At 37.8% G+C, this 18907-nt stretch overlaps 1 protein-coding gene across 3 annotated transcripts in view; it reads left to right on the forward strand.

Moving 5' to 3' along the window:
• Positions 1 to 18907, forward strand: part of MGAT5 (alpha-1,6-mannosylglycoprotein 6-beta-N-acetylglucosaminyltransferase) — a 114817-nt gene that overhangs the window by 6445 nt on the left and 89465 nt on the right. The window contains exon 1 of one of the 3 annotated variants that reach the window (XM_083865255.1): positions 5296 to 5338. The exons of 1 other annotated variant lie outside the window; for it this stretch is intronic. The gene's annotated coding sequence lies outside the window, so the exon portion shown is untranslated. Of the gene's footprint in view, positions 1 to 5295; positions 5339 to 15038; positions 15098 to 18907 lie in introns of those variants that run through there. One more of the 3 variants, XM_083865257.1, reaches the window with a different exon arrangement.

The following is an 18907-nucleotide window of genomic DNA, read 5'->3' on the forward strand; positions in this document are numbered from 1 at the left end:
TTTTAAAATATGGTTATGGTTATAACTTAAAATAAAACATTAGCTTGTTATTTTAAATAGACACGTTCTTAAATATGAATAGAGTATGTTTATAAATCAACAATAATAGTAAAAATATTTTTTCTTTCTTTTGATAGCTTGACTGCTCTTGAAAGACAAAGATAAACTGTGCTCCTTATAGACAAAGTGTAGTTCTTGTTGGAATATTTTCCCTGAGTTTTTTCAGTAGCTCAGCTTTCCTCAGTTCAAGAAATTGAACAATCAGTAAAATAAAAACTTCTGGTTGTATTAATGATGTGAAGAATGAAACCAAGTTGCAGGAGTGTTTGGTTTCAGAAAGTGATTTGACCTGTTACTCAATCTACATCCTGGTGGTTTCAGGCCGCTCAGGCAGCTTATTGATATCAGGTTTTGGTCCCAGATGTGAATCTTTGTGAATTCTTTGTCTGAAGTGACTCCCCTTGGGTTCTGGATTGATAATTTAATGGGATGATTTATGGTGCCTTTGAGGAAAAGGTTACAGTAACTTTCACCTGATCTATCATGGCAAAGTTCTCCCCAAGGTAAATTACAGAATATTTGAAGGAGCAAGGAGGAACTTCAGGCTGAAAGATGCTCAAAGGCTTAGTTTCCATTACAAATTTCTCCATACTTGCGTCAGAGATGAAGTTCTGTGGAAATAGTACTTTTCCACTGTAAGTTTGGAATTCCTGTCCAGTAGTTGATCCAATCTGGCTCCTGAAGGTGTGTGGTAAAGGAGCAGTTGTTACAGCACTGGTGATTTGTTACCAGCAGGGATTTAGTGTGGCCACAGGTCTGTGGTGAAAGGACTGGATCTTTGCAGTGATGTAAGGAGAGTTTAACTGCAGTGGGTGAAGTTTTGTGCCGCTGTAAAAGGCACATTGCAGTTCACTTAAGCTCTTTTTGAGTTGATGCTACTTAAACCTCTGTCTCTGTACCCTGAAACCAGCACAATGAGGCCCAAGTGTACACTTAAACTTTCCTTTGAGGGCTGTACTGGCTGATACAGAGCAAAAGCTTGTAACAGGTTTAGCTTCTGTTCAGCTTCTATTAAAGTCCTTGTACCTTGATTCATTTCCTGGCATCGTAGTTTCCATATGCACAGTTGCATAGCTTTTGCACTGTGTAATGTCACAGAATGCCACTGCTGAGTTACTTAAAACATGCCTTAAAACACTTTCTTGCACACTGAGGTATTGGCATGCACGTGGCCACTTCTAGAGCAAAGAAAACTGTGAGCCTTATATGTGGGAAAAAGTTTGATCTTTAAAAACCCGTACTTGAAAAATGGTATTGTTTAACTACATGTGGAAAATTGGTCTACATCAATTTTGCATTTTTTTGACTTAAGAAGGGGGTTAGAGAGAGATCTGAAGAATCTGTGTTCTCATTATTTGGGGTTTAAAAAAATGTTAAGAAGCAGGTGTTCTTTTTTCCCTACATTTGAAGTGCAAGTTTTCTTTATCCCATTATACTTAAAGAATGGATTTTTTTCCCCATCCACCATTAGTACTCTTGTTTGTCAGAATTTTCTTGGGCTCTGTTCAGACTGTTTGTACCTGAAGTCTGTTCTACCTTTGAGTATTTTTCATGGTGGATATGGCAAACTTGAACTCCATTGCCTACTATCAATATACATTTTTATGTTTGCTTATCCAAATTTAAAAACAAACAAAAAAAGCCCCATCACTGTATAAATTCCTGATGTACAACCCAGAATTCACGCTATCAGTTTTCGGTGTGCATTATGAAAAGAGTTTTTAAAGGAAGGTGTACTCTTGCCCTTTTAACAAGCTACAGAATATTTTTAAGTATGCCACCCACCTTATTCTTTAACTAAAATTTGACATTTAATTAAAAAGGCTGCTGATGCAGCTTTATAGTTTGGCAGAAATTACCGTAGGAACCTTACAGTGTCTACCTTGCCTGTACTATGGGGATCAAGCCCATTGCTCAGGATAAAGATGTTTGTCCAGGCCACAAAAATGCAGAATTAAAACCTTCTCATTATTTTTATTTTGTACTGACCATCTCTGTCATCCTTGCATTTGACAAACAGAGAAAGAAATCTGTCAAATGTTATTTTCATTCTTCTTTTTCTTTTGCTAATATATTCCCACTTGTGATGTGTGTGTGCCTCAGTGCAGTGCTGACCATTGTCCAGTTTACTCTGGTGCTCAGGTCTTTATTTCCTTTATTAAAATTTATTCAGGATGTCATGGGAAGCTCTAAATCTAAGTATGCATAATTTGGGTTTGGTGTTGTGGGATTTCAGTTATGTGTGAGGAGGGCTTTCTGTGTCCTTTGCTGTGCTTGTAAAACCAGCACGATTTCTATCTTAATGCAAACTTCTGAATGGCTTTTGCTGTTTTACTCCAAACTTTTCATCTTCAAGGATGCAATTTCACCATGTGACTTGAAACTTTTTGAGACCCATTACACATAAACTTTACCTCATGCATTCCTTCCCATCCCACAAAGTGTTCTTCTGAAATTCTTTTTCAGTTTCTATAAACTAGTTGTTTTATTAAACCAGTTAGGAATGTCCTTACTTGCTAAACTCCTTGACTTCTTGAATTGACTAAAAGAGGACCCACTCATCCTGCTCCAGCCACTGGACTAACCTGGATGAATTTTATTTTTTTTTCTGTACAATTGAGTCAGAGTTGATGAAGTCTCTGAATGGTGTGTGTGCAGTTGTGCTGATTCTTCATTATAATCAGTTAATAAAAGTTTCTAGTTCATCTTGTACCTTTCTGCTGGGTTTCTTATTACCTATTTATAAAAACAGATGATTTCAAGCATTGATTTCAAGCCTTCAGAAGGCCAAGTCTTCTTGCATTTTTTTTTTTTTTTTTTTTTTTTTTTTTTTTTTTTTTTTTTTTTTTTTGTCAGAACAATACCTCTTCTATACACAGATCTCCTTTCTTGTGGGTTGTTTATGGTTTTTTGGGTTTTTTTCTGATGAGGCTTTTTCAAGTGACCTCAGGATGTCTGTAATGATTGAGGGTGTTTTTACTGAAGGTCTGACTCACCGTGCATGTTGTGCAAGCTTTGGATTCACAGAAAATGAAGGTAGCACATTGAAAAACTGGCTACTCCATGAATGTCCAATAATTTGTCCTGGTTTACAGGGTTTTTTTTTCCCTTGGGATTATTTGCACCAGAATTATCTTCTGTGATTTTGCTAATATAGTCAATATATTAGTGGAATAACATATTTGGCTTGATTATTCTAAATGTTTGTGTAGGAATCTCATCTAAGGCTATCATTGTGCCTCTCAAAAAAAGCTAGTCAGGATAAACAAATGAAAATATTATGGAGAAAATGTAAGTTTGATACTTTATATGGTCTCTTAGAATGTAGGAAAGCTGAGTAGAGCAAGGCAGCAAATAAATCTTAATTTAGACAACTTTTAAAATTCAAAAATGTCCCATAAATCCATGCTAACTATTGTCACTTCTTAATTAAGTGACTGCTTTCAGTCCTGATGCTCAAGTCATATGTTGAGTCAAACTGTAGGATATGACTTTTCTCATTTTTAAAATAACAGCCTAAGTTGGAAACTATTAAGTGATAAAAGCTGCAGAAAGAAATATCATATTCCTCTGAAATACAGAGGAAAATGTTATTGAAAAAATTGATTCTTCCTTTTGTCAGGCTAGTAGCTTGAACTATTCTCTTTAAGACCTGGCCTAATAATAATATAATTAATCATAAAGTCACAGAATGGTTTGGGTTGGAAGGGATCTTAAGGCTCATCTCATTCCTGCCATGGGCAGGGACACCTTCCACTCCCCCAGGTTGCTCAGAGCCCCATCCAGCCTGGCCTTGAGCACTTTTAGCCACTGTTGAAGTGGGGGCTCTTGTGTTTTGGTGTCCCCCCTGCAGTCAGAGCCACTGATGTCTTCTGTGTGCACGTGGCTCAAGTTCACGTTTCCCCACTTCAGGCAGTGGAACACAGGTGTAAGGTGAGGTAGGATGTCATGAGCTGTGTTGGACCTTCATGGTTGTAGCTCACACAGCAAATGGACTGCTCAGGATGTTGAAATGTGCCAAGATAATGCCTTAAATAGTTATTTGGAGGTTATCTGTCAAATCCTCGCTGTTACAAAGATAAATCAATGTAGCCCAGTGATACAGAGTTTAAAAGACAAAGGCTTTTTGTATCAACTTTTAAGATGTGTTTGCCAGCACATTTCCCCTGTCAGTTGAAAGGAATGAGTATTTTCACAATATTAGAAAACCTATTCCTCTGTCTCTGCCTATCTTTTTCTCTTCATTAGGTTTGACTAAACAGTAAAGAAATCCATTCATCTGTGGTAGTGTCAGTAAAGTGGTCTCTGTTTTCCTCTCTGCTTGTACTAGAGTACTGTTTCAAGATCATTTACATTCTGCTCAGAGCTGTTAGTGATCTTTTTGGCAGCTTTGTGCATTTACATTAACTGCTGGATTGTAATAATTTTCAAATGGATTGTCTGAAAGTAGAGGGGTTTTGGTAAATATTTATAGTTGAGTATTCTTGTCTGTGGGTTTATTTTATGTCTCGTACATTTACCTGACTAATATAAATGTGGCTTCAGGAAGAACCTTGTTAGATCAAAATGCAGAGCTTTTCACTGTCACCATTCTAGAGATGGACAATATTGCCTATTGAATTTCCTTTCTGATTCTGGAAACCATTTGGATTTGGGAGACTATTTAGGAGATCTTTTTAGAGGGTTTGTTTTTTTTTTAATGTTTGAGGAAGAAAGCCTTGGTGTTTACATTATATTGTTTATAATGTGTTTGTACTGTTGAAACACAGGAGAGCTAACCTAAATAGTAACCTAATGTTTCTGAGTGGACTGTGGAAGTCTGACTTAACTGTGTTGTAGGTCTTATCCCTGTTCTTCAGGTAATGTTTGACAAATATGTGGGTATTTTCTTGTATATAGGAAGTGTTTTCAATTTGTATTAATGCCCATCTAATGTGTAAAGGAGCTTTTAGTTGGTACACAGCAAGACTTTCTGCTAGAAGGAACATTTTTTTGTCTCTTCCATCTAATACAACTATGAGTGGCAAAGAGATTTGTGAATACAAAGTTTTATGTGACCTTTTTAGAGAACAGTTACCAAAGTGGACCCATTTCTGCTTGTTTTTGGAAAAGCTTTTCATTTAATGACAGTACTTCAGTTTAAACCGTGTGTTCTAAGAACTGGCTTGTGTTCCCAGCACTGCAGGGGGAAAAGCTCAACGTGCATGCTTGAGAACGCGCCGGAGAGCACACGTGGGGGAATTCCAGGACTGGGGAAAATTTAAGAAGAAGGTAGAAGGTATTTAACATAATTACAGAGCTTCAGATTGTGTAAACCTTGTACAGTTCAGACAAGTGCAAAATTACCTCACCAGACTTGCCCCTTTTTTTTAAAATTTAATCGATTTGAAAAGCTACAGAGGACTGAATTTCTCAAGCTGAGAAAGTTCAGAAAACTGTGGTAGGCAGGTGAGGTAAATAACCTTCTGATATGATTCAAACTGAAAAATGTAAGATTAAATCCATGACAACACAAATATAATCTCATTTTTGAGTTATATAAGACAGTTTAAAATGGGTCATTAGTGCTGGGGAAAAACATGTTTTAATTTTCTAGGCTTTTTTTTTTTCCCTCCCCTCCCCTTCCCACAGTAGAGGGAATGCTTTCCTCTAGGGACAAAGATAGGATGAAGCTAAAAATATTACTTGTCTACTTTACTCTCCATCATGTTGCTTGAGTGGTAATCACTTGTTAGAGATTCACCTTCAGAGACTCTGCCTGACATATGGTGATGTGCATAATGAATATGTGCAAACATATAGCAGTTTCAAATTTATTCTTTATTGTACTTAGCTTTTAGTTCACAAATTGCTGCAATAATTAAAGAGATTTGGCATGCATTAATCTGTGCACTTATGGGAAATTTCACCTTAATTATTTATTGTTTGTGTGAGATGGAAAAAAAAACCCAACAATTTAAGACCTGGATTGAGAGCTGGGCTTCTCTTGTTTCCTAATTTCAAATTATATACAGGCAGGTTAAGTTTCTGTTTTTTGAAAGTACCACCACTTTCAGGGGAGGATAAGAATTTGGTTGTTTGAGAAGTGTGACCTGGGTGTCTTAGCTAAGCATTTTGGTTTGTGTTCAGTTTGGGGGTTTTGGGGGTTGTTTTGGTTTGGGTTGTTGCGGTTGTTTTTTTTTGTTTTTTTTTGTTTTGAATGGGGTGGGGAAGGTTTTGTTGTTTGTTTTTTTTCAGCTATGAAGAGATCTTGGATAGAAAGTGAATGGCTTCTTCAGCAGCCCCTTAGAACTGAGACATACAGAGGGAAGTACACCCAGGTGTTCTCTAGACGTCCAAGAATGTAAACATCAAAAACTTGTTCTCTCACAAACTTTTTTATACTGTGTTTTGGGTAACTGGGGAAAGGACTGAAATGTTCACTTTGCCATTCATAATGTGAATCATGTGATGGTGATGATGAGCAAGAACAACAACTGCTGCAAATCTGGTTGAAGCTGTAGCTCTTCCTTTGTTACTCCTGACTGTCAAAATTGTCATCATTGGTTGCCAGCAATGGGAGTTATGTCCACAAAATCCAGCTCACAGCTTCTGATGATTGAGATAATTTACTCTGAATTTTCATTCAGTAGCTAAGTTCTATTAATCCAGCTTCTTGTTCATCCTGTGTTTAGATTCTTTATAGGAGTTGACAGTAAAATTTTTCAGTCCATGCTGATAATTACATGTTGGCAAATAAACAGGTAACCATTATAACACATCAAATCAGCACCTTTTCAAGCTTTGTGCGGAGCCTTTGATCAAGTACTTGACAGTAAGTCATGGTGTCAGTCAGTGTGCTGAACCAGAAGAGAACAGCAGGATGATTGTAGGAGAGATTCCTGCAATCTTAATGGAAGGGCCAGTCTACACAGCCTGAACTATGCCAACCAAACTAGCAAGACCAGATTTGTAGCTGAAATAGCAAATTGACTATTGCCCTCCTTAGTTTGCAGAATGTCTAGGGGACACTGAGGTTAATTCCACGGGCAGATGTGAGGGGGCAATGACTTCTGGTTGGAGGAGGAGAAGTCTGCTGGCACAGATGGATTCAGAGTAGCTCGTGTCTTCCTCACTTAAGCCTGTCACACAGAGAGATTTAAGCCATGCATACTGGATCACGTGTGCCGTGTCATTTCCATTTGTCAAATCACAAAACCATCCTCCCTGTCACTCTCTCCACTGTTTTGACTTCACTGCAATAGTTTCCAAAAATGGCTGCTGCTAAGCGTGAGCATTTCTGTGTTTTCTAAATTACTCTTCATGATCAGAAAGAGACTAAAAATTTGCTCATACTATGTTGTGAAACGTTATTTTGAAGAACAAAAGAGCAAAAGCTTTGAATGAGTGATAAGCAATAACGATTCACTGATATTTGTTGTGTTGTAGAATATTGGGCACAGAGAAAGAGAAAACAAGGGATGGAAGCACATCCTAATTTGAGTTTAGGGAGCTCAGGTCCTTCCACAGAAAATAGAGAGGATGAGGCTTTTGGGGCTGCTGCTTTGAATCACTCCTTAAAAGTGGGAGAAGGGCTAAGCTAAACATTTCTTTGCTACCAAAAAGATACAATTTCTCCTTTTCATTTTCACCAGCTCTGATATGCACCTGACCTATCTGTTAGACAGCTTGGTTTGTGAAACAAGCAGAAAGCTAATGTGAAAAAAGGCTTCTTTTGTTTTCATGATCTCAATCAGCTCATCGAGGGATCTGTTGATTTGGCACATACAGCACAAAGGGGGGTGTGAGACTGAGAGGCTTGGAGCAGTAGGATAAGAACAGGGAAATTTGGCTGTTCCTGCTGGGAGCTGCTGGCTCAGCTCAGCCCTCTGCTGTGCCTGGACCCTCTCCTGTGGGTCCAGAAGCCTCCAAGGGCCCCAGATGTCTTCACTGACTAGAGTGACAAAATGACCCACTGCTTCCCCTTCTGCTCTGGTGGCAAGGATGGCTGGTGTTGTCATCTTTGAATGCTAGCTCTTCCTTCCTCTTTTTTCATCCTATGTGATCTTGATTTTATTTTTTTTTTCCTCTTTGGAATCAGGAAATATAGTAGCCTTTGTAAATCTTTATACCTTGTTAGGTGTATTATCAGTAAGTAAATGATGGAAGGGTTTCTCTGGCAAATAAAACTAACTTTCCATCCTTGATTGTGAGTAAGGTATATCCAAAATTTCTGCTTTATGGCTATGCTCAAGAACAACATGGTTAAAATGTGCTTCTTGGTGTGTGTTCTGCCACACCTGTAATGATGTCAGAGTTCAGTGCCAAGGCCAGTGAAGCTCCCTTTCACTTGTATCCCATCTGGGGTCTTTGCCTTTTGGCAAGCAGTCAAAACCCAATTTAGCCCTTTGCAGGCATTAAGCCCTGCTCTTAGACATCGTAGCTCAAAAGACTGTGTCCAGTGTATGGTGTGAAATTAATCAAAAGGAAACAAAATTAATGACCTGCTGTGGTGCCATCCATCACGATATCACTCAGCAGGTGTGAAATTAACTTGCCTTGACTGTGGATTAAATTGAACGGCGTGACGTGAACCTATGGGAACTGTTTCCGTTCGTACTGGGGAGCGAGCAAGTGTTTTTAAAGATTTCAGCTTAATGAACTGCTTATGCCATGCACTGGATAGTCTTATGATCATTTAACAGCATGACTTTAGATTAGGCTCCCTAAGAAGATCAAGTATTACTGTATCAGTAAAAATTGTTAAAGACAGGCCACAGAAATGTGGTTTTAATTTCTGTAATTACTGCGCACCAGATGGTGGATGTATACTTCTTTCCAGCATAAGTACTTCAGCTCAAATATAAGCAGTTGTGATCTTTATTTACAATTCATCAGATTTTAACCTAGGTGATAACAATTCCTTTGTTATGGCCCATTATGATGACCTTCAAAGAAGTATGCAGACAAAACCTCACTATTGTTTGTTATGGTTACAAAACGCCTTTCTTCTGGGGTTTGTTTGGCTTTTTTTTTTTTTTTCTCCCAGATCTTAGTTACAGTGATAACAAAACTACCCACTAATATTCACTGCCCACTAGCTTTGTTTTGGAATAAGTTATCCAATATTAGAATATGTACTTACAACATTTGGTAAATACTAGTTAATTTAAGAGTGATACTACAAAGATGCAAAATACATTACAGGTTACTAACAGCTTGAGAGCAATGAGGAAAATGAAGGAAATGTATTTCCCAATTAGAATCTAAAGATATTCTGGCAACTATTTTCTTCTGTCCAGTTCTATTTGCTTATATGCATGCACTTTTTCCTCCATAGTTGCTCTGATAATTGTTTTTCAAAGGACCTATTATCATTGTGGAAGCTCTCTTTGACTTCCAAGTTCTTAGTGGATTTTTGCTGTGTATGCCCAGAACATTGTCCTCTAAAATGTTCAGAGTCATCTCAGCCCTTTGAAGAATGCCTTTTGAGAATGTTTTTGCCCTTGGCAGAACAAAAGTCATGTAAGGGTTTGTTGGAGTTTTTTTTGATTTTGCTTGCCTGCTCTCCCCCTTAAATTCTGAATACACATTTCCAACAGTAAAGGAATTTTCATTGTGATTAGGAGGAGGACTTTGTTAGTTGTTGCATGGCAGCTTTCTTTGAAGTAGGATTGGCATGAAGCCATTAATACATTTTCAGGATAAGGTGTCCACAGTATATTGGCACACACTTGATTAACTGGTCTTTATAAGTTGATTCATTTGACCTCTTGTTACAGGCTGTCTGTACTTTATACAAGCAGTATGGTTTTGTTTAAATATTGTTGATAAGAAAGAAGTTAGGCTGGTGAAAGCTAATTAATTCTTTACAGTAAGAAAGTTCTGTGGGTTTTGTGTCAGAAGATAATGCTGACATTAGCAATAGTAAAATGTTTTGGTTCATAACAAACATGGTGTAACTGAGAAATGTTAGGGTTGTTCTAGAGTTCCCCCCCTCAGGTGCTGTGTCACTGGCAGGACTTCCTTCAAGGACAAACCCATAAGTAGTAGCTCTAGGATCATGGGATCAGTACTTTTGGAACTGAAGAGCTCCTTAGGCCTTTTGGGTTGAGCTGAACAAGGTATTTTAGAAGTTTCTTCTTTCCCTGAAAAGAAACATCAGCCTTGGTACCCATTTCAAAATGAGGAGGTAAGCAATTCATGGAGGTCTAATGCTTTGTAACATTATAAACATTAATAAAGTCCATCAAGCTTTTAAGAGAGAACAAAGATTATGTGATTACTGTGTCAGTCATATTTCAGCTGGGGCTTTGAACTGCTTTCTTTCCTGCATTAGAAAATTATTATGTAGATATGAGTGTAAAGGAACTTACTCTTAAGGCTTAGATTGTAACACAATGCTCTTTCAACCTTCCTTTTATTGAAATCAACCCAGGGATACTGTGTTCAATTTTCTGCCTGCAGGTTGGGTTTTACATTACTGGGTTTATTTAATTGTACTACTGGGTTTATTTAATTGTACTCCTTCCTGCCTCTTGTTGATGGCTTTTATAGTTGCTTAAGCTTTTTTAATTAATTTGTAGCTCCAGGGGAGATGGGGAGAGGAAAAGAGATATAAGTTTACCTTCCTTTGTGGAACTTCTAGTCTTTGAAGACAAGTGACAAGCCAAGGAGGAGTGCTCTCTGACAGCTGTGGCAGCAAGAAAACTTAACTGTCCTGGGAAACCTTTTTGTCAGCCCACTTTGGCAGGAAAAAGGCCTTTCACGCCTGTTTTCCATGACAAGCTGTGTAGGTTGGGTCCCACAGCTCTTCACTGGCTCTTGCATTCAAACTGAGTTTGTGTTGGCTGGTTTTGCTTTATCCCCTCATAGCTGTAATATCCTATCACAAGAGAGCACGAAGTGAAGGTTTCTTCACTGCAGGGTCTGATTGTTTTTTATGCATCACTGCTAGATTGTGGTATGAAGAGAACTCAGATTTCTCTGCTTTGCCTGTAGCATGAATATGCAAACTTGGTTTGTCAGAGTTAAGCAGTGTGATGTTACATGCCTGTGAGGATGAGTTCCTGAGAAACTATTTGGATTTGGCTGAAAATGACTGAGAACTGCAGCTAAAATTAGCAGAGATGGTCCACTGCAAGTAAACTGATCCAAGGGAGAGAAAAGCAGAACAAAGTCAAACAAACCCTCTGCTTGTTCAGTGCCATTTGCATAACTGATATTGTGATACAAATGTTTGCTGATTGCACCCGTGTCTACAGAGCGTTGTTCATGTGCCAGGTTATGCTGACGCTACTTTATTTTCTGATGGGTTTGTCTACAAAGATGAGGCAATAGATACTGGTCAAATCATTGGTCATGGTTTGATTTTTGGGATTGTTTTGGTGTTTTTAGGATGCAGGGTTTTGGGACATTTTTTTGGTGGTTATGTGTGAGGAGTGAAAGCTTTGTTTGGCTTTTTTTCATGACATTTTCTATATTTTCCCAAACTGCAGTCCATAAATGTCCCTTCCCAAAGGAATTGCTGGACTGTAGACTTGTGATTGTCATTGTAACTCAGCCAGGGATAGACAGAAACTCGTTATATAAGAAGTCAAAAATGGTGATATTTAATAAGAGGTTTATTCTGCATGGCAAGAATTTTAAGTATTGTTTAATTAGCAGGCAAAGCACTTACTTTGTCCTCTAGTTTGTTATGTGTTATGAGGGTTTATGACACTGATTCATATAGCTGATTACAGCTCATAAATGTCACCATAAAATCAGTCAAAATAAGAGTGTTGAAATGTCTTGCTGTCATTAGCTACCCAGTTGGTTTGGTTCTGGTGACAAGTTTGTAGATAAAGCATGAATTTTAGAGTTGAAGATGTCATAGGACTTGAGTACCATGCTGCTTCTCATTATGGAAAGAGTCAGCCTCTATCTAAAAGTTGTAGCTGAAACTTATTTTCTGGTTATAGCTACTCCTTGCCTCTCCTTTGTAGCAGTGTCAGCCAGTGAACTGCACCAAGGTTAAAAGCCATTAAAATTGTGATAATTGTCAGTAAGTCATTAAAATTGTGATAATTGTCAGTAAGTCACTGATGCCACTTCTGGGAACACAGTTACCAGTGAGATGCTTTCATTGGCTATTTGTGGTTTTGCTCAAATGGCAGTCAGTCAAGATGTGGAGCTTAACAATGTGATTTGAAGTGGCCACTTCTTTAATAGTGCAGCTAATGATTTCCAGATGCAGGTTATTGTAATATGCTCAAATACTTTACATGTATCCTGGAGTCTGCATCTTAGAAGACTCTTGTCACTGTGAAAAGGAAACCAGGCTGTAGGAGAGACAGTGATTTTATTATGTGGCTCTACATCAATAAATTTCAAAAATTGTCAGATATTATATACTGTTGATTATTTTTTACATACAGAAAATAAGGTATGGGACCATACAAGGGAAGTGGTCCATGGCAGTGACAGAAGAAGTGTCACTTGATTCCTGATCATTTTAAGGAAACTAAAGCAGCCTGTCAGATAGCTTTTGTTTGTTTGCCTGATGGGGTGCATTGAGAGATGTATGTCTTAAGTGACTGAAGATATGTATTTTTTTAAACTGTCACATTAAACTAGAATGTCACTTTTAGTTAGTCTCTGTTCAGAGGCAGATCTCCTCTGTTTTTAATAATTTATGTGTAAATTGTGTGAAAGATTTAAAATGTGACAGCTCTGAAATAAGAAGATTGATGCTACTCTAGTGTGATCTGATTTGGATTCTGACCTGATTTCTTTTAGTTAGTGATTGGTATAGGACTTGTGGGGTGCATGAGCTTATGACTTTTGGAGATTACTGACTGATATTTTTAGGTTACCAGTTAATCCTGTTTAGGAATGGGATTTTCATCTGAAAACAGACAGCTCCTTAAATTCTTCCTGTTTTACTTTAGAGAATAACAACTGGAAATTGTACAGAAAAAGCAATGGATTGATTGCTTATTTCACACTGTCTTGTGCTGTAGCTTTCTGCTACGTGATTGTTTTCTGTGTGCACAAGTTTAAAAAATGCTATTTTTCTTTAATATTTAAATAAAAGGAAAATCTTCAATTGAAGCTGTTAGTTTTGCACGTGCTCTAAAAGAAGTATGAGAAAGCATTACGTACATATTGCCCCAAAAATGTACTGAGCCTTTCAGTCTGGATTTTTCTCTTCCTTGCCTTATAGCTGTTTGCAAAGCAGCCAGACCATAGATAAACTTAACAAATGCAAATTGACACTTCCATTTGCTTACTCAACAACTGTGTTCCATATATAAACCCTCTCTTCCAGATGTTTTTCTCCTTGTTAGCAGTACCTTTCATGTGCTTGTAAGGTATTGCAGAGAGAGCCTTGTTCTTCAGTTCCACACTTAGTGAGGGGCTGCCATCTGCTGTGTGAGTCTGTTTGGAAGGTAAGCATTTTGTCACCTGCTCCTGCAGATTGAGACCATAATGCTTTACCAGCCTGATTTATGAGGTCACCTCTGCGAATTTTTATTCAGCTTTGTGAAAAATGTAAGGAAGCAGAAAAATAGTGGCTATTGTAGCTTGAATGTTGGAACGTTATGTGGAGGATTTTAGCTCCTGTAGCTGTTTTGTTTCCTTTTTTATGTCCTTTATGATGGGAAAGGAAGCCAAACTGAGATGGAGAAATGAGAATTTGCACTATAAGTGTGAAGTGTATGAGTAATACCATGTTGTATTGACAATATTGCTGAAACTGTGTGGGTTTTGTTGCTGGCTTGGCATGCTAATATTGATAGGCTTTGCCCATTTCAGTGAAAGGACATGTATTGGACTGACTGAAATTATTGATGTAAATTTCTGTGGGTCCCCATGCCCCAAGTTTTTCTGCCTCAAAGGAGCTCTTGCAATGCACACTCTGTGTGCTAAAGCCTCTTCTATTCCCATTGCACAGAGAATTCCCCTAATGGCTTGGTGAGGCCTTTAACCCGTTGGAAAAAGGGCTGAAGTGAAAGGGAGAGGAGTAGGAGGATGTCACATTGACGTGGGAGATGTCGTGCCTGATGTGACATCCCTGCATGCAGGAACCCAGTTACAGTCATGTTCCTGTCTCCTGAAGACAGGAAAGGTGCAGCTCTGGGGGCACTGTTAGCAGTGAAAGACAGCAGCCACGTCCCAGGAGCTCTCCCACACACAAGATGAACTTTGCAGGGCTTTTTTTTCCCCTGCGTTTCCTTCCACAGAAACTCTTGAGAGTTATTGAGGGTGTGTTGAAGGAAGAAATCAATTCAGCTGCTGTTCTTAAACAGCTGTTGGGGAAGGGAGAGCATTGTCTCACTGAGGCTTTATGTGCCTCTTTTGTCCCTTCAGAGCTGCCTTAACAACTGTCCATGTCTTACTTCCTTTTCTTCTTTTCCCCTTCTATTTCATCTGCAGTTCCTGTTTATCATTTGTGGGTTTCTTTTTTTTTTTTTTTACTCCCACAATATAGAAATAAATAATATCAAATAACTGCAAAACCTGATTGACTTGTGTTTCTTAAATTCTAAAAAAGTTGAAATATTAGAGATGTGGTAAACTTACTTCATCATTTGTATGAAGCTGATCTGAATATTGTAAAAATCATACAGAGCTTCAGCTTTCTGCTCTTTGCTTACCTGGCAGCAGTCACATGGAAGAGAAAATACTGCCTAGATACTCAAGTTCTTTGGGTAATTAATTTACTTTGTATTTAATCACACAACTCAGATTTTGAGGTATGAAAAGGAGGCTGTTTGTGGGAATAGTTTTGACTTAATTTGTGTGTGTGTATGCATGGGATAAGCACATTCATTACACTAGGGGAGAATTCTAGCTGATTTAAGAAGTGTTAGTCAAGTTTTACTCTATTTCAGCAAATTCCTGAAGAGTGCATGGATACTTGGTAAACAGGCATTTTAAAGCAGAACTTTGAAGTCTTACTCGTAAGGCAACTCAGACAAACCAGAATCCTTTTCTGGGGATGAAGGTACCTGGAGGAAGGTACTACTGAAAAGAACCAATGGGAGGATCTTTTAAAAGGGCCTGAAATCAGGTATACTGTATTCCGGAGTTGCCTTGACTTGAATATGAGACTCGACCAAGCTTGTTTTAATCACTTGGGATGAAAGAAGAAGCTTTTCACGCACTTGCTCAATGATATTTTGCAATGTGTGCTGGGACTGTCTGGGAAACAGAATGGGCTTGATAGTAACCTGCATAAAATTTCATTGATAAAATGCTGTAATTATGGAAAGCTGTTGAGTGGAGGAATGTCTATAGCTATCCTTTCTTTCAGACTGGATATACAGTTCTTTCAAAGCGTTTTCTAAAGACTTGTATCATTTACTCTGATAAAGGCAGCCAAGATTTGAGGCCAAAATACATTCACTTGCATGTTAGAAATGGTGTTGATGAAGGAATGTTTATTGCTTGGAGGAAAAAAAGAGGTTTTGTGAGATTTTAATGGCTTTTTCTAGTAAATGGGTGCAAGATTTATAGTATTGGCTCCAAAATTCTTTATCTATATGGGTTGTTTGTAAAAGCCAACTGTGCATAAATCAAGTAAGATGCTTGGAATAGATATTTGAAGCATGAAACTTGTTAATTTAGTCTTTTAAAAGCCTATACAGTGTACCAGCTTGGTACCTTGGACTGTGTCTCCAATGTGTATGTTCTCATTTGGTTGACTTTTACTGCTGCTGTTGTTAGTGACTCTGAGTTTGGTTACATACAGACTTATGTTGATGCTGTTCTTTGGTATTTACAACTGTGTTGAAAATATTTCACTTACAGCAGATTTTTAAAACACTTTCACAGTTAACAACACAGCTGAAACTGTTAAATTGTGCTTAACCCCTGAGTCATCTCACACTTAGCACTTTATGTTATCCTGTATTTCAAGTACCATATCTATGTGAAGGATAGTATTTGGTTTTTCACAGATGATGCCATGCTAACAGGAATATTAACTGGATTGGTGCCACAACGTTTATGGATACTTGCAGAATTCTCGTGTTAATGTGCACCATGGTGTGTGTCCGTGTGCTGTGTCTGATTTGAAGTGCTCAGGTTTGAGTGGTTTTCCACACTGTCAAAATGAGTTGCCTTACCTACTTAACTTCTGACTGGAGGAGTTCTATCAGTTAAGGGACTGCAACATCTGGCATGGGATGAGAGGCTGAGAGAGCTGGGACTGTCCCACCTGGAGAAGAGAAGCTCTGGGGGGATATTGTTAATTTTTATGAATGTCAGATTGGGGAGAAAGGCAAAAGTTTTCTTCTGTAAAGAAAATAGGGACAGATTCCTCTTGATGGTGCTCCATGAAAAGAAAAGCTGATTTAAAATAATATTTAGAGATAAATTTGCTCTTTGTGTTTCTTGTATATTCCAGAAATATGTCTGTGTCACTATCACAAACCTTTTAATTTATTTGTAGTATTGTATTTATTATATATTACTATATTATTATATAGTATTTATTTGAATTACTTGAATTGTGTGATGGACTTAATTAAAAAAATATTAATCCCTCACAAAGCTAAATAAAAACTTCACAGCAGTGGAGAAAAACATGTGATCTAAATAGAAAATCAGAACACAGATAAAAGGCCACCTTATATTTTAATAGTAAATTTTAAAGTAGATGTATTGAATATGTACTGGGTGAGATTTATGATGGTGGCTCAGTGTGTCAGTGGACTAAGACAATTAAATACTTAGGGAGGAGCAGAGGAAGGTCAACTGGTATTTTAAAAGCTGGATATGAAATCCTACACTGTCAAAAGTAGTCTTGCTTTTATGCAAGCTACCACTTAACAGGTGTTGGAAAACAAGGACACTTTTTGTATTGAGAAACACCATGTTCATGTTCAGCCAAATAAATGATTTTTTTATTTTTTTAAGAAGATGAAAGTAGTTTGGGGGATTTTTCCCAATCGTATATTTCAAAACAGAAATTGAAAGAGTTGCTCAGTCACTTTGCAAGGCTGTAACAATGGGTCATTGCCAGGCACTGCAGGAGGGGTTAAGGATGATGGAAAGATCAGGCACAATGCTGAAAACAGAACTGTAAAGAGACAAATGCTGATTTGGGGTCAAACTGTTTCTTTTACTTCTTCAAAGGTACATTGTTAATGATCTTTTATAAAAAGAGGCTTAAGTGCATTCAGTGGGTGGGTTAACCACTCAGTATATTATGTTTTATTTTCCTAAATGAAACTATCTGATACTTTCACTTCTTAAGGAAAAAGAAAAAAGGAACAAAGTAGTAGTAGTTTTCATTTTCTTTGTACAGTAAATGAATGCACTTTCACTTTGAGCAACATCATTTAGATAGATTTCTGAGTGATGGAAATTATTCCCTCTTTAAAGTGCTGCAAGCCACGATGGTTTATTTTTTTTGTAACTGACAAGTTCACCTCTAAACCATGTCCCTAAGAGCCATATCCCTGTGACATACCCATCCCTGAGGAATGGTGGCTCCCCCACTTCCCAGGGCAGCCTCTGCCAGTGCTTGACAACCCCATCAGTGATAACCCATTCACCTGCTTCTCCTGTTCACTAAATCTACTTCAGTTTGCAAAGGATAAAAGGCTTTCTAAAGTTTTGTCTTCTCATTTCCTTCTTCTTACCTTGACTACAGCCTGGGCTGGGTCCCTGTGGGCTGTCACTGTCCCTGTGCCATCAGCTGTGCAATGCTGATGGGTTGTAAGGAAGCCCAGCACCAGCCCCTGCCTGCTGCAGCCTCTACAGCCTCCACCAGCCTTGTCCTGTGTTCATGTTCATGTTTCTTAGCAATGTGAACTCCAGAAACAGCAAAACTTTCCCTTGCAGGAGGCCCAGCATTTTGGTGCGCAAGTCCTGGCACCAAATAAATCCAGTGATATCTGAGTTTATTGGATTTATTTAGATTCTGCTGGACCTGAGGAAGTTGTAATACTATTAGGTCTTCAGGTTTAAGTGACTGACCCAGACAAACTTTTTCTGAACTAACTGGAGACAGAAGTGTGCAGTGTTCCTAAACTCTGCTCTCCCATCTGCCTGTGGGTTAAATGAGTTCTGTCCTGGAAGGTCAGTCTGTCCTGCCTGTGAGCCACATTTTTATTCCATCTGTTAATGTGAATGTTCTGAAGATGACGCCAAGAAAGAGTTTACTAAATTTATACACTTTTTGTGGGAATAGATAGTCCTTGAACAGATCAAGTTTTTTTCTGGATACCACAAACTGATTTTGACCACCCTCTCAAAAGTCAAGTGCTGGACAATGACTTCACATATACATATATATATATATGTATGATGAATGAAGAAGAATCTGAAGAGAAAAGATAGATATATTTGTCTAATTTTTCTATATATTGTACTGTATATTATTTTTATTAATATGTAATATCAACTATGAAGGTATCTATATTCATAATATATAAAACACACTACTATAAAAATATCTTAAATTCAGGTGCTAAACTGGTACAATATAAAAAGCAGGGCTGTAAACTTTGATTTCTCGTTATGAGGAAAATTGGGAATACGTAAAGCTTAAAATGCAGGTCTCTTAATTTTTTCCATGTCTAGGCAAATCACAAAGAGTAGCTGAAAAGATAACTTTCAGTACCAGTATTCAAATCTCAAAGTTTTCTTATTTTCATGAATTCTTGTTACAGCTATGATTTTATATTTCCAAATGTAGCAAGTATAACATTCCAAATCCTGAAGTTGTTTTTTTTTATTTCCCTCTCTCTTTAACACATTAAGAAGTATGCAGGGAGGGAGAAAGAAAAAATAATCTGGCGCTGAAAATTTCCAACCTCACTCCTACTCTTTTATAAATTGCTGTTAGTATTCCTGTCTCCATGTGTGAGCC

The sequence above is a fragment of the Zosterops lateralis genome (genome assembly GCF_965231275.1).
Source record: "Zosterops lateralis genome assembly, chromosome: 7".
NCBI classification, from domain to species: Eukaryota; Metazoa; Chordata; class Aves; order Passeriformes; family Zosteropidae; genus Zosterops; species Zosterops lateralis.